The sequence below is a fragment of the Musca autumnalis genome, unplaced genomic scaffold (genome assembly GCF_047663935.1).
Source record: "Musca autumnalis isolate F117 unplaced genomic scaffold, ASM4766393v1 scaffold_5, whole genome shotgun sequence".
Classification (NCBI taxonomy): domain Eukaryota; kingdom Metazoa; phylum Arthropoda; class Insecta; order Diptera; family Muscidae; genus Musca; species Musca autumnalis.
The window spans coordinates 125,987,558-126,002,433 of NW_027412088.1; positions in this window are offsets into that span (position 1 = coordinate 125,987,558).

Here is a 14,876-nt window from a genome sequence, read left to right on the forward strand (position 1 = left end):
TTTGCTATAGGCAGAACTTAACGACTACTTTTTGATCACTAACTTATTGATAAATATCGTTAATTACCGAAATTATAAACAATTTAATTTTGCCGATTTTTTTGGTACCGCAAAAATGAGTTGGAGAATAGTACTTCTTGTATAGAAATTGCAATAAATTATTTAAAAACGCATCACTCTTTTTATTTTTATCCTTTGATATACAAAATCACCCGCAACTACGGATTATTGTATTGTATTATCGTAATTATACAACCAATAAATTTATATTCCGCTGCCTTATTCCAAAATTTATATAAAATTTTGTATTAAACAATCCTTTTTTTAGTTTCGACGACAAGGTAAAGCCAGTTGCAGATGTTCATAGAAATTACTAAAATATATTAACCATAATGAGATGAGTGCATTTGAATTCTGAAGTTATATCTCAAGTCGTAAGAGACTCATGTTCCATGGACACTGAAAATCAATATGTGTACATGGGCTACGAAGTTTATATGCTTGAAAAAAAAAAAACTATGAATAAATATACACCGATTGTAAAGAAGTTTTAGACTACAAAAATACACAGGAAATGTCACCTATATTACGCTAGGAGTAAAATTAAGAAGTAAATTTGGTAGCCAGGAAAGCTGCTTAAAATGGTCGCAACCCGTGATATTTGCATAATATGAATTCGGTTAACTTAGATGTCAGGTTATTATCTAGTAAACCTCCGATATTAATGAATTTAGCTTGCACAATTATGTGTTTTTGTGACTACTCGATAATCCGGACATCGCCGAATCATGTGGTGTCCGGATTATCGAGACTATATGTGTATATATATATATCCCATCCTGGGATTTATTAAAAATGGCAGTTCTTCACCTTTCAAGTGGAAGATCCCAACAACCCCACAAGTGGTTTCGGAAATTCTTAAAAATATAAATGCAGTAAAAATCCCAGAAGTGTTTTTGGAAAAATATCAATGGCAACTGTGCAAGAACTAATAGCTCTGCAGAAAGTAAGGGGCAATAATTTCGACAAATTCTTGTCGACAATTAAGAAGGCTCCGCTTGACAGAAGAACGGAAGAGTTCTACATAGGCAAGCGTAGTGAGCTATCGGTGCTCTGGCAGACGTTTGGAAAAGCGGAAAACCAGATGCGCAATGATCCGTCTTTGCCAGAGGATGATCCATTCATAGCCTAGAACCAACACAAAACTATTGGAGAAAAGTTTAGTTCAACAATGGACTATATCGAGGCGGAATTGGAAAAGCTAAAGTCTGTCAAGATCAAGCCAGGTCAAACCGCAAAAGCAAAATCGCCATAAACTGGTTCAGATAGCCAAGCATCGGCCCAGGTTGATGAACCTGCATCTGCCCAAGTTGAGGGACTGGCCCAAAGGATAAAAGCTAGAATGACTGCCCTTATGCGCCATCTGCAGAGCTTGGACAATATCGAAGCGCGAAATCAAATCAATTTTATGGAATCAAAGAATAGACGATCAAAAGTTGTGGAGTCAAATCACAGATCTGTACGACGTAATTTGGCAGCAGATCGAGGATCCTTCAAGAATCGGGCTAAACCAAGATAGCTACGATAGCCTAGAAGATTCCAAGAATTAATATAGAATTTTCAAAAATATCATCGGTACAACCAATACTTTCTTCTTTATGCCATAGCTACTCGAATAATAGTTATGTTTTTTTGCCTTTGTTTACTATGAAGATTAATAACAATTAATATATCAAGCTTTTTGTAGAAAATTAACTTATTTTGAAACTGAGGTATGGGGTATTGTAACTTGCGATCAGTTTTACTATACCATAACTTTTGACCGCATTTCGGTAAAATAAAATGTTTTAGCCCGATTCACCGAGGGCTTTCTTAAAATAATAATTTGAGCGGAAGCTGTGGTCGTACTAATGTAAAAAAATCGGAAAAAATCGTTGAATTAAACGAGTTTCATTATCTTATTTTCCAATTAGTGGTTTTACAACACAATGTAGAGCTTAATGCTCAAAGGAGAAGTTAAAGAGTACACTTCAGAGTTGAAGTTTCTAATGTATGATTTTTTAATATATCCACTGTATCTACCTCAAACGGATGCTGACATTTTGAAACCTGAAAAGTGGGGTTTTTTGAATTTTTGCTCTAATCGGGACGCGCAACTGGATTTCCCTAAAAGCTTATTATTTGATTGTAGTACTCGCGATTTCGCATTTTTTAATGTATAACATGAGGGTGTAGCCCTCACAGGATCACAGTAATCTGCGCCCAAACACGAAATTTTTGTGCGTAAATTTTTCTCAAAAACCTATTTTTTTGGTTTACAATTTACAAACGTCATTCGATTTCCGTGGAAACCCGCGTAAATTTAGTTTTTTTACGTTCTGAATCTAACAAGCCACGACGCGTAAAAATCCATCCACTAGATCGGCGGATGTGATACCCCTCAAATTTCGAAAATTTGCAAAAAATTATTTTGAAAATATCGCATATTAAAACGCGTTTTGGATGTGTCAGTTCTACTTAAATAAATAGATCGATACGCGTGTTTAAACTGTGCGAAAACAGTTATTTAAAAACTCTCGTAAATCCAGAGATATAATAGATTTTTTCTAAAAATTGAGTGCGATGCTACATCCACGGTTCTTGATGGATCGCATTGAAACGGCATAGAATGATGTATTTTTTAATGGTGATTATTGAAATCGGATGCGCATAAAATGTAAATGAACTTCGCGGAAATTATGACCATTTTACAGTATTTTGCACCCTAATATGCAGCAGATGATACATCGTGGCCGCCAAATAGAATTTGACAAACTGTACATCAAATAAGAGGGATTGATTCGCTGTGTTGGAAAATCGGATGCGCATCATGTCATTTTCATAATTACGCGGTTTATATGCATCTCAAATGTTATAATATTCAATATAATATTATTTTAACGTTATGCCACAATTGGAATTCCTTGTGATTTAATATAAGGTTCTTGAATAAAAATGACTGAGTGGAGAGGGGGATTCCAAACCAAGATAGGGAAAGACAACCAAGAGGAATCCAAAACCTTTAAGTGGACTGTATTATTGTAGTTGTTGTGACAATATTATTTCTCAACCAAAGGGAGATAATATTGTTTTAATGATGATGTTTATAGCATGAAATAAAAAGAAAAGATTTCGAAAAACGTTATAAAACGTAGGTTTCTGTTTTATCGGAAAAAAGGAGAAGAGCTAAACAAAAGAGAGTAGAGAAGAGGATGCTCACCGTTTGCTTGTTGATTTGAAAGTAAAAGTGAGTGTGCAATTTCTAAAAGGTTAAAGCTTAGCCTAGGTTACTTCGTTAAGTTTTAACAATTCAAAATAGGGAAATGACGAAAGTAACCGCTTAGAATTAGGATACTTATTCAATAACAATAGTTCAGTGCTAAATATAATAATTCATATACTTAACGCTAGGGTGATAATTCAATGTACTTAAAACTATAACTACATAATTCACAATTCATTAAATTTCATTTTATGGTGAATGGCAAATTATTCAAATTTGTCCATGGCGCCGGCCTTGCACTTGTGCATCTGATGAGGCGACGCACATGACTTCAGCCAACGATTTGATTGCCTGGGATAACACCAACTGATCTGGCATAAGGACACTGCTTCTTGGCGCCTTTAGCTGCATGTTGCGTGATTGAGACTGGTGAGCTTGACGATTGTTACGTGGGCGCTGCTGGTGGTTGTTTTGTGGGCGATTGGGCTGTGGATTGTGGTGACGGTAATTTTGCTGGCGGCCGCTTGAGCGTGGATGATGTTGCGGTTGGGATTGTTGACGCTGTGTTTGTTCACGTTTCGGTTGCTGACGGTGGCGTTGTTGTTGCTGGCGTTTCGACCGATGGTGTTGTTGTTGATAATTTTGGCGCTGTCTTGGTCTATGTTGCTGCCTAGGTTGATGTCCTGAGCGGGTTTGCCTTCTGTGTCGGCTTGGGGAGTTGGGCGGTACGACTCGCTCGTGTATCGTTGCTCGTGACAGCTCTTGGGAGTCTTCATGGCGAACGATGGCAGTGGAAGAGGGCTCTGGGTGCAGCATTGAGTGGTGCTGGCTGCCACACTTCTTGCAAACAACTTTAGAGTGGCATCTTCGCACCTGATGGCTTCGGGCGAGGCAGTTCATACAATAATCATTGTCTCGGACTACCTTCCTTCGGTCTTCCACTCGCATCAGAACGAACTCTGGACAGAAGCGCAAGGCATGGCTTCTATCACATATGACACACTGGTACAGTTCCCGAGTGCTAGAGTTGCGACGAGACCTACAATGTAAAACATTGTTAGTAAAGTGTAATGGCATGGTGGAAATGGAAATGATAATGTGCATGTGTAGTAAACGAGTATAAGTCGAGATAATTCATTGAGCGCATATATTACTCGTTCTTCAAAGTGACGTATGAGACGAGCTTGAGAAAAGTATTTTAGAGTAGCAAGTGAGAAGAGTTAGAGAATGAGACAACTTGAGTAGAGAACGACACGAGTTTGAGTAGAGATGAGAAGGGTGGTATATGAAATGAGCACTATAACATTACGTATCTGAATCGAGAAGAGGTAAGTAGCAAAGTTTGACAATTGGTCTTTTAATTATACCAGAAGCTGTTTTAATTTCAGCCACTCTCACGTGACTATCACTACCAGAATGTGTTGTTACGATTCTACCTAACCGCCATTCGCTCGGTGGTAGTAAATCATCCATTACGACAACTAGATCGTCAGGTTTTAAATTGGGAGTGGAGTTTTTCCATTTGTAGCGTTTATGTAGAGATTTTAAGTAATCCTCTTTCCATCTTCTTGCGAATTGCTGATGAATAGCTTTTAGTTTAATCCACCTATTTACAAGAGATAGATTTTCTGATATTGGTTCGGGTAGTGCCATAATTGGGGAACCTCTAAGAAAATGTCCTGGAGTTAAGGCGGTAATGTCAGAAGGATCTTCAGAGACAGCAGAAATGGGGCGAGAATTGAGAACACCTTCGATACGAGCTAAAACAGTCACAAATTGTTCAAACGTAAATCTGTGTGCTCCTGCTATCCGTTTAAAATGGTGCTTAAAGCTTTTTACAGCTGATTCCCACAAGCCACCCATATGAGGTGCATGTGGTGGAATAAAACGCCATTCAAACCCGTGAGTAGAATATTTGCCAGCAATCTCACTGGGAACAGCTTTAATAAAATGCGAAAATTCTCTAAGCAACTTTCTGCTAGCACCAATGAAATTCTTCCCATTATCAGATACTATCCGAAAGGGTAGTCCTCGCCTCCCAACGAATCGAGCAAAGGACGCCTCGAAAGCCACAGATGAGAGTTCAGTGCATGGCTCTAAGTGGATAGCTTTGGTTGCAAAACACACAAATAAGCAAACGTAACCTTTTAGAATGGGAGCATTTCTCAAAGTGGAACTCTTAATTTCAAAGGGGCCTGCAAAATCAATACCAGTTATATGAAAAGGGGGAGTCAAAGCGCATCTTTCTGGAGGTAATGGGGCCATAATCTGGGTACAAGGTCTCTTTTTGAAAATTATGCATGTTTTGCACTTATGAATGATGCTTTTCACTCTAGGTTTGAGACGAGATATATAAAATTCGTTTTGGACCATCCTGCACATTTGATTACACTCTGCATGAGCAAGACATAAGTGTAAATGTAATAAATACAACCGAGAGAAGCGAGAATTTCCAGAAACTATCATGGGATGTCGTTCATTATAGGGAAGATCTGCGTTGGCCAATCTACCATTAACACGCAAAATGTTGTTGTGATCTAAAAACGGATTAAGGGATTTTAAAGGGCTTTTGAGTGAAATATCTTTGCCGTCTTCCAAATCCTTACATTCTTGCTCATAAAATTTGCGCTGATAAAAATATATCAGTCCATATTTGGCCGAAAAAGTTTCAGAGTGTGAAAACTGCGGGGAAATAATTTTGGGGGAATTTCTACTCCTGCTTAAACAGTTGTTGTAGAACCGATATACATATGAGAATACTCTCAGAGCTCTATGATAAGTGGAAAATGGTTTCAATAAATCGGTATCTTCTTCAACTGCTACCATAGCTTGTAGGTTTGCACGTTTTCCCATATCTGGGATAGCTATTGGATTTTTCTTGGGCCATTCAGAATGGGGGTTTGTTAGCCATTTGGGACCATTAAACCATAAAGAATTTGTCACTAAATCTTGAGGTCTACATCCTCTGGTGCCAAGATCGGCTGGATTGTCATGCGTGGGTACATGACGCCACACACCATTTGGAACTAATTCCAGAATCTGAGCCGTGCGATTGGCAACAAAAGTTTCCCATGACCAAGGAGGTTTTGACATCCAACCTAAAACAATTGTTGAGTCTGTCCATAAAGTTATACTTGTGAAGTTAAAATCGAAAGTAGAAATCACATAATTAACCAACTTTGCGAGAAGAACTGCTCCACTGAGCTCAAGTCTTGGTAAACAGACAGGTTGAAGAGGAGCAACCTTGCTTTTTGCAACTAGCAAATTGGAGAACACAACTGACTTTTTGTTTTGACATCTGATATAGACACATGCGCAATATGCAGCTTGGGACGCATCAGAGAACCCATGGATTTCCACAGAATCAGTTGGATAATACTGAATCCACCTAGGAATCATAATTGACGATATGTTTTGGAAATCAGAGACGAGCGTGTTCCATTTTGATTGAGAATCTGGACTTAAGTTTTCGTCCCAATCAATACCTTCTAACCATAACTGCTGCATTAAAACCTTTGATCTAATAATAATTGGTGCTATCCACCCTGCGGGATCGAATAATTGTGCAACAGCTGAGAGAACCATACGCTTAGTCATAGAGGACTTTGTCGAAATTGAGCCAAGGGAATATGAGAACTGATCTGAGAAAGCATTCCATTTCATACCTAAAGTTTTGGTCGAACTTGATTCATGTAAGCGGAGAAAATCGCAGTCATATAAATCTTCGGTTTCAATATTAGAGAGAATCTTTGGGTCGTTAGCGGTAAGCTTTTTTAGAGGAAACCAGCACTTTTAAGAACATCAATCAAATCGTTTTGCATTTGAATTGTTTCTTCTATGGAAAAACTGCCAGATAAAATATCGTCGACATAAGTTTCTTGTCTTAAAATTTTTGCCACCTCAGGATTTGATCTTCGGAGTCTTTTGCCAATTGCAAAAGTGTGCGGATTGCCAAAAACGGCGCACAATTAACACCAAATGTTACAGTCTTAAGTTGATAATCTTTTATGTGGCCTTTGTCACCTTGACGGAATAAAATGCGCTGATAGGGTCTATCATGAGGATGTACGAGTATTTGTCTGTACATTTTTTGGATGTCCCCACTGAAGACATAAGGGTACTTTCTCCAATTCAAAATGACAGACGTTAAATCTGTTTGGAGAGTGGGACCGGTATGGAGAACATCATTTAAAGAATAACCGGACTTTGTTTTGGCTGAAGTCATGTGCGTCGCCTCATCAGTTGCACAAGTGCAAGGCCGGCGCCATGGACAAATTTGAATAATTTGCCATTCACCATAAAATGAAATTTAATGAATTGTGAATTATGTAGTTATAGTTTTAAGTACATTGAATTATCACCCTAGCGTTAAGTATATGAATTATTATATTTAGCACTGAACTATTGTTATTGAATAAGTATCCTAATTCTAAGCGGTTACTTTCGTCATTTCCCTATTTTGAATTGTTAAAACTTAACGAAGTAACCTAGGCTAAGCTTTAACCTTTTAGAAATTGCACACTCACTTTTACTTTCAAATCAACAAGCAAACGGTGAGCATCCTCTTCTCTACTCTCTTTTGTTTAGCTCTTCTCCTTTTTTCCAATAAAACAGAAACCTACGTTTTATAACGTTTTTCGAAATCTTTTCTTTTTATTTCATGCTATAAACATCATCATTAAAACAATATTATCTCCCTTTGGTTGAGAAATAATATTGTCACAACAACTACAATAATACAGTCCACTTAAAGGTTTTGGATTCCTCTTGGTTGTCTTTCCCTATCTTGGTTTGGAATCCCCCTCTCCACTCAGTCATTTTTATTCATGAATCCGGCTCGAAGGACCATGAATAAAAATGACTGAGTGGAGAGGGGGATTCCAAACCAAGATAGGGAAAGACAACCAAGAGGAATCCAAAACCTTTAAGTGGACTGTATTATTGTAGTTGTTGTGACAATATTATTTCTCAACCAAAGGGAGATAATATTGTTTTAATGATGATGTTTATAGCATGAAATAAAAAGAAAAGATTTCGAAAAACGTTATAAAACGTAGGTTTCTGTTTTATTGGAAAAAAGGAGAAGAGCTAAACAAAAGAGAGTAGAGAAGAGGATGCTCACCGTTTGCTTGTTGATTTGAAAGTAAAAGTGAGTGTGCAATTTCTAAAAGGTTAAAGCTTAGCCTAGGTTACTTCGTTAAGTTTTAACAATTCAAAATAGGGAAATGACGAAAGTAACCGCTTAGAATTAGGATACTTATTCAATAACAAAAGTTCAGTGCTAAATATAATAATTCATATACTTAACGCTAGGGTGATAATTCAATGTACTTAAAACTATAACTACATAATTCACAATTCATTAAATTTCATTTTATGGTGAATGGCAAATTATTCAAATTTGTCCAGTTCTAATAATATTATCCAATAGGAAAACTATAAGCGAAAAATTTGTTACAACAGAATATCATCATTATTGCGTGAAATTCTCACGAAAATGCCGAAGAACTCAAACATTTTTTCTCCAACTTTTCCTATAAAACCATAAAAAAATAAAATTAGAATAATATGATTTTAATTTTTTCCTAATATTTCCTTCGTATTTTTGCAAATAACATGAATACTATAGCTCCAACCTTCACAACTTAGGTTTCATTTTATTCCTCAAAATGTCTGGATGCTGTTATAATTTTTTTATATATTTTTCGTAAGTATGAGCGCTATTGTTTCAAAAATATGTTTGTAAATACGTGAAATTATTTAACAAATTTGATTTTTCGCGAATCCATTGAGACTTTGCGATTATTTTTTGCATCATCGCAAAGGATACGAATTCAGTTAACGATAATAGGATATAACAGCTAACTATATTAAGCCTCGATTTTTTTTAGAATTTTTTCTAATTATCATAATTAAAACGGTCATATCTTTTGCGCGCAACGATCAAAGTTAGTAAGGAAAACAGATTTGGAATGCAGATTTTTTTCTTAATCTATGTACCAAAAATCATTGATGTAGTGTCAAAAATTTTTTTGATTTTTTTTTAAATGGAAAAGACAATTTTAGACATTTTTCCTGATATATATGTGCTATATATATTTAGCTATTTAATTTAATAATAACCAGTTTTTTGACAAGAAACTCCAAACAGCTTACGGAGCCATAAAATCAAAGAGAATATCAATCCATTGTGATTCCTGAAAAGTGAGTAAAGAGCTTTCTTATATAAACCATTGGAATAGCAGAAAACTTTAAGGTCGTTTGGAAGCACATTAAATAGCCTTGCTACTCTAACAGTGAATGATTCGTTCATATGGGTTCCAATTCTAGTCAATATTAATTGGTTTATAACTACTGAACTAGTAAATGATAATTCGGATACCGATTACTGATATTGATAGTGATGACACTTAACAATGATGATACAATGTTGTAACTATTATATGTAACATCCCTATCCTCAATTTCCTCATAGCGTTAGGGTGACTTTTAGAAAATGGCGTACAAATTCAGCAAGAAGTTTAGTAGGATCAATGTCACTTCTATAAAAGTCCAGTTGGTCTCCAGTACGATTTCTCTTAAAGTACCACAAGGTCTTTCTTAGAAGTCCAACAGGCCCTTTTACAGAATGACTTCTAAAAGAAAACCAAAGGAGCACTCTATGAGATGACCAGTAAATTTTCTAGGAGAAATTCCGCAAGAGTATGTGGGATATGAAACCATTGTTCTAGAGTGTATTATAAACTACCAATTGACCCAAAAACGTTTCCGATATGCATTTTGTAACCAACATAGAGATTAAAAGAGTTTTATTTAAATAATGGTCGTTTAATTGATTGTTATTTTAAAGACAATATCATTTAATGCATGTATTTCACCTTGGAAATTCCGTAGAGTCACTAAAATGTTTGGGACTTGGCCATCCATTAAGGTAATAACTTTTTCATATTTGTAAATTCCCATCGGAATTTGTGGCTTTAGCAAATTTTTCTAAATATGGTTTGCTGGCTGCAAGACATGAATATGTTGCATTTACATGACATTTTAAATCTGACTGTTAATGAAACATATAATTTTCTTTTAATGCTGTTCTTGACAATCTGTCCGGCACTTATAAATCATAGGCTTGTAAATCTATCATCATAAGCTGTAATCTAGCCGGGACTTCATGTAATTAAATAAACTAAAGTTTTGTGATCTGTATGAACTACAACTTTTCTACCATATACATACTGATGAAATTTATCACATCCAAATTGGATTGCAAATAGCTCCTTTTCGAGCATAACGTTCCTGAGACGTAGTTAGATTTCTCGAACTATAGACAATAAGGTCTATTATTTTACATTAAGACTGCTCCTGTTGCGTACTTTGACGAATCTACAGACAATACAATCGGTAATTTTGAATTATAGTTCGACAAAACTGGAACATTAGAAATTGTTGTAATCGAAATTGTATAAGCTTGATCACAATCATTCTTCAATAAATTTCTTAAAACTTTTGTTTTTTGTGACATATTTTCAATAAACGGACCTAAAAAATTGACCATGTCTAAGAATCTTTGTAAATCACTTTTATTTGTTGGGACTGGCATTTCTTTTATGGCTTTGACTTTTTCATCATCAACTTTGACACTTTTTATACCCTCCACCATAGGATGGGGGTATATTAAGTTTGTCACTACGTTTGTAACTACTCGAAATAATCATTGTAGACCCCACAAAGTATATATATTCTTGATCAGCGTGCAATTCTACATCGATATAGCCATGTCCGTCCGTCTGTCCGTCTGTGGAAATCACTCTAGCGTCCGAACGGATTGACGTAGGTTGATGAAATTTTGGGAAAATATGTTATATTTACGTAGGACTTTTGGTATTGAAAGCGGGCTATGTAGGTCCACGCTTTCGTATAGCCCCCATACAAAATGACGCGTGACGCGTCGTCGTTTTAAGGAATTTTTAAGATATTTGGCCCATTTTACCACCGAATTGGTTGTAATTTGGTACTTTGTGTCTCCAGAGGCCAAAAAATATTCCTACCAAAGTTGGGTTATATAGGTCCACGTTTTGGTATAGCCCCCATATAAGGCCCCATATAAAGTACGCGTCATTTTAATATACTTTGAATGTATCAGACCCATTTGACCACAGAATTGGTTGTAATTTGGTATTTTGTGTCTTCAGAGGCCAGAAAACATTCCTACCAAAGTTGGGTTATATAGGTCCACGTTTTGGTATAGGCCCCACATAAGGCCCCTTATAAAGTACGCGTCATTTTTTAATATATTTTGAATGTATTAGACCCATTTGACCAAAGAATCGGTTACAACTTTGTATTTTGTGTTTCCAGAGGCTAAGAAACATTTCTACCATAAAATGTTTATATAGGTCCACGTGTTGATATAGCCCCCATAATACAATATCTCCCGATTTTCGATATTTTGAACGTTTTAGCCTCATTATCACACCGATATGGCTGAAATTTGGTATTTAGTCTTCTTTAGGCGTATAAAACTTTCCTCCAGAAATTTGTAGGTATAGGTCCACGCCATCATATAGCCCCCATAGAACGGAATCTTCCGAATTTCGGTATTTTGAAGGTTGTGGCCACATTAATCCACCGAAATGGCTGAAATTTGTGGTGGAGGGTATAAAAAGTTCGGCCCGACCGAACTTAACGCTTTTCTTACTTGTTTTTACTTCTTTTAGCGAAAATGTACATTTATTTACTTTATTAAGTATTAAATTTATTTGTCTCCCTCTCTCTAGTACTTTTGCTAACTTCTTATTATAAATTTCTTCTGTCTCACCATATACCAAAATATCATCGACAAAAATTAAAACTCCTTCTAAAACTCCTAAATTATCTCAGAAATTTTTTCAATCAAAAGGTGTTTGAAATGTTTCTCTTTTACACTTGCCCCTCTTAACATTGATCTTATGTCATATATATTTTGTAATTGATAATGATCTCTCGTTATGTATCAACAATTGTTCCACAAACATCCCAGACGGGACTTCTCTCATATCAATGAGTGCACCCCGATTTATATTAGCCGAGTCCGAACGGCGTGTCTTAAGAAACCACTTGTAGAAAAGCTTTAAATGGCTGAAATACTCAGGAAATGTCGCCAACATTACTGAGGGGTATTTGCCACAGTTGACCTTCAGCGTGTATGGCTGGTGTGCATTAGGGTTATGACTTTTGTACAACCTCATTATATAACATCTTAATTATAAGGTGATTCGGTGAAAAAACCTCACACACAAAATGATTTTAAAATTTGAATTTATCAGAATTATGGGGAACGTTTTGTCACTGTATGCAGATATATTATTGAAAATAAACTTTGGAATCAAATGAAATAACCAAACTGACATAACATTTGTTTCTGACTAATTTTATTTAATTCTGAGAATCATAAAAATTTCGTAAACGCTTTATTCGAAGATATAATTTTATGACAACAAAAATCTGAAGTTTTTTCACAGTGGCTTTTGCTAGGCCTTTTTCAATTTTTGAATGGAATAAACGTTATTTCAGTTACTAGTAGGCTTAGGTTTATGGATTCGTGCAACAGAAAATCATTTTTGAGAAAAAACTTTTTTCATTTCATACATATTATCAAAAAATTATTTTTTTATAATCGAATTGTGCGTTATTTCTTATATTTCAATGGAATAAACATTATTTTAGTGATTAATAGGCAAAAGTTCATTCATCCGTGCTACAGAAAATCATCACTCACTCCTGACACAATATTTTATTTTCGAATAATTCAACCTGTAATTCGAATTAATCCATTTGTAATTCGAATTATTTCATTTCTAATTTCAATTTTTCTTGTTTCCCCTGAAAAATTCATAAGATGACAATATGGATGAGTACAACATAAGTATGTTAAATTCTGGATTGGTAATGGCTGTTATGTGTGGGAAGTGGATGATGAGTGTAAGGACTTCTATGATTGTGCAACCGCTGGAGGATGTTGTTGTAGGACTCGCTTATGTTCATACCCTTCTACGGCTTGCTGGACTGCGCGGGTATGAATGGTCTTCAACGGTGCAGCCGATGTCCGATGGTATGACATCCTGGATGTCGGGGCTGTATTGTCGGATGTCCTTCCGGATGCGTCTAGGGGTGAATCCTGAACCACTATATAGTGGTTGGGATGCGTTGGCTGATGACATTGCAGCAGGAACTGTCGAGAGAGCAACACATTATGCTGCTTCACTGACATCATCCTTGCCTCCTGATGAAGATGGCCCACAATCGACTTCTGGACACATCCGGTAGCGGCGCGAATGGCGTTGTTCTGGGTGGTCCGCAGAGTTCTCCACTATGTGTTGTATAAAAACGATGTCTAAACTGGGGCAGTGTAGCAGAACCTCCTTGTCCTTACCCCAGGACGTGCCAGAGATGGCTTTTAACACTTTGTTCCTCTTTTGTACCTTTTTTTATGGCGGCTGCATGTTTGGAGAAAGTGAGGAGGTTGTCGAAGACGACACCAAGAATTTTGTACTCCCGACACCAAGAATTTTGTACTAAGAATCTTTGTAAATCACTTTTATTTGTTGGGACTGGCATTTCTTTTATGGCTTTGACTTTTTCATCATCAACTTTGACACTTTTTTTTACTTCTTTTAGCGAAAATGTACATTTATTTACTTTATTAAGTATTAAATTTATTTGTCTCCCTCTCTCTAGTACTTTTGCTAACTTCTTATTATAAATTTCTTCTGTCTCACCATATACCAAAATATCATCGACAAAAATTAAAACTCCTTCTAAAACTCCTAAATTATCTCAGAAATTTTTTCAATCAAAAGGTGTTTGAAATGTTTCTCTTTTACACTTGCCCCTCTTAACATTGATCTTATGTCATATATATTTTGTAATTGATAATGATCTCTCGTTATGTATCAACAATTGTTCCACAAACATCCCAGACGGGACTAGGTAGACTTCTCTCATATCAATGAGTGCACCCCGATTTATATTAGCCGAGTCCGAACGGCGTGTCTTAAGAAACCACTTGTAGAAAAGCTTTAAATGGCTGAAATACTCAGGAAATGTCGCCAACATCACTGAGGGGTATTTGCCACAGTTGACCTTCAGCGTGTATGGCTGGTGTGCATTAGGGTTATGACTTTTGTACAACCTCATTATATAACATCTTAATTATAAGGTGATTCGGTGAAAAAACCTCACACACAAAATGATTTTAAAATTTGAATTTATCAGAATTATGGGGAACGTTTTGTCACTGTATGCAGATATATTATTGAAAATAAACTTTGGAATCAAATGAAATAACCAAACTGACATAACATTTGTTTCTGACTAATTTTATTTAATTCTGAGAATCATAAAAATTTCGTAAACGCTTTATTCGAAGATATAATTTTATGACAACAAAAATCTGAAGTTTTTTCACAGTGGCTTTTGCTAGGCCTTTTTCAATTTTTGAATGGAATAAACGTTATTTCAGTTACTAGTAGGCTTAGGTTTATGGATTCGTGCAACAGAAAATCATTTTTGAGAAAAAACTTTTTTCATTTCATACATATTATCAAAAAATTATTTTTTTATAATCGAATTGTGCGTT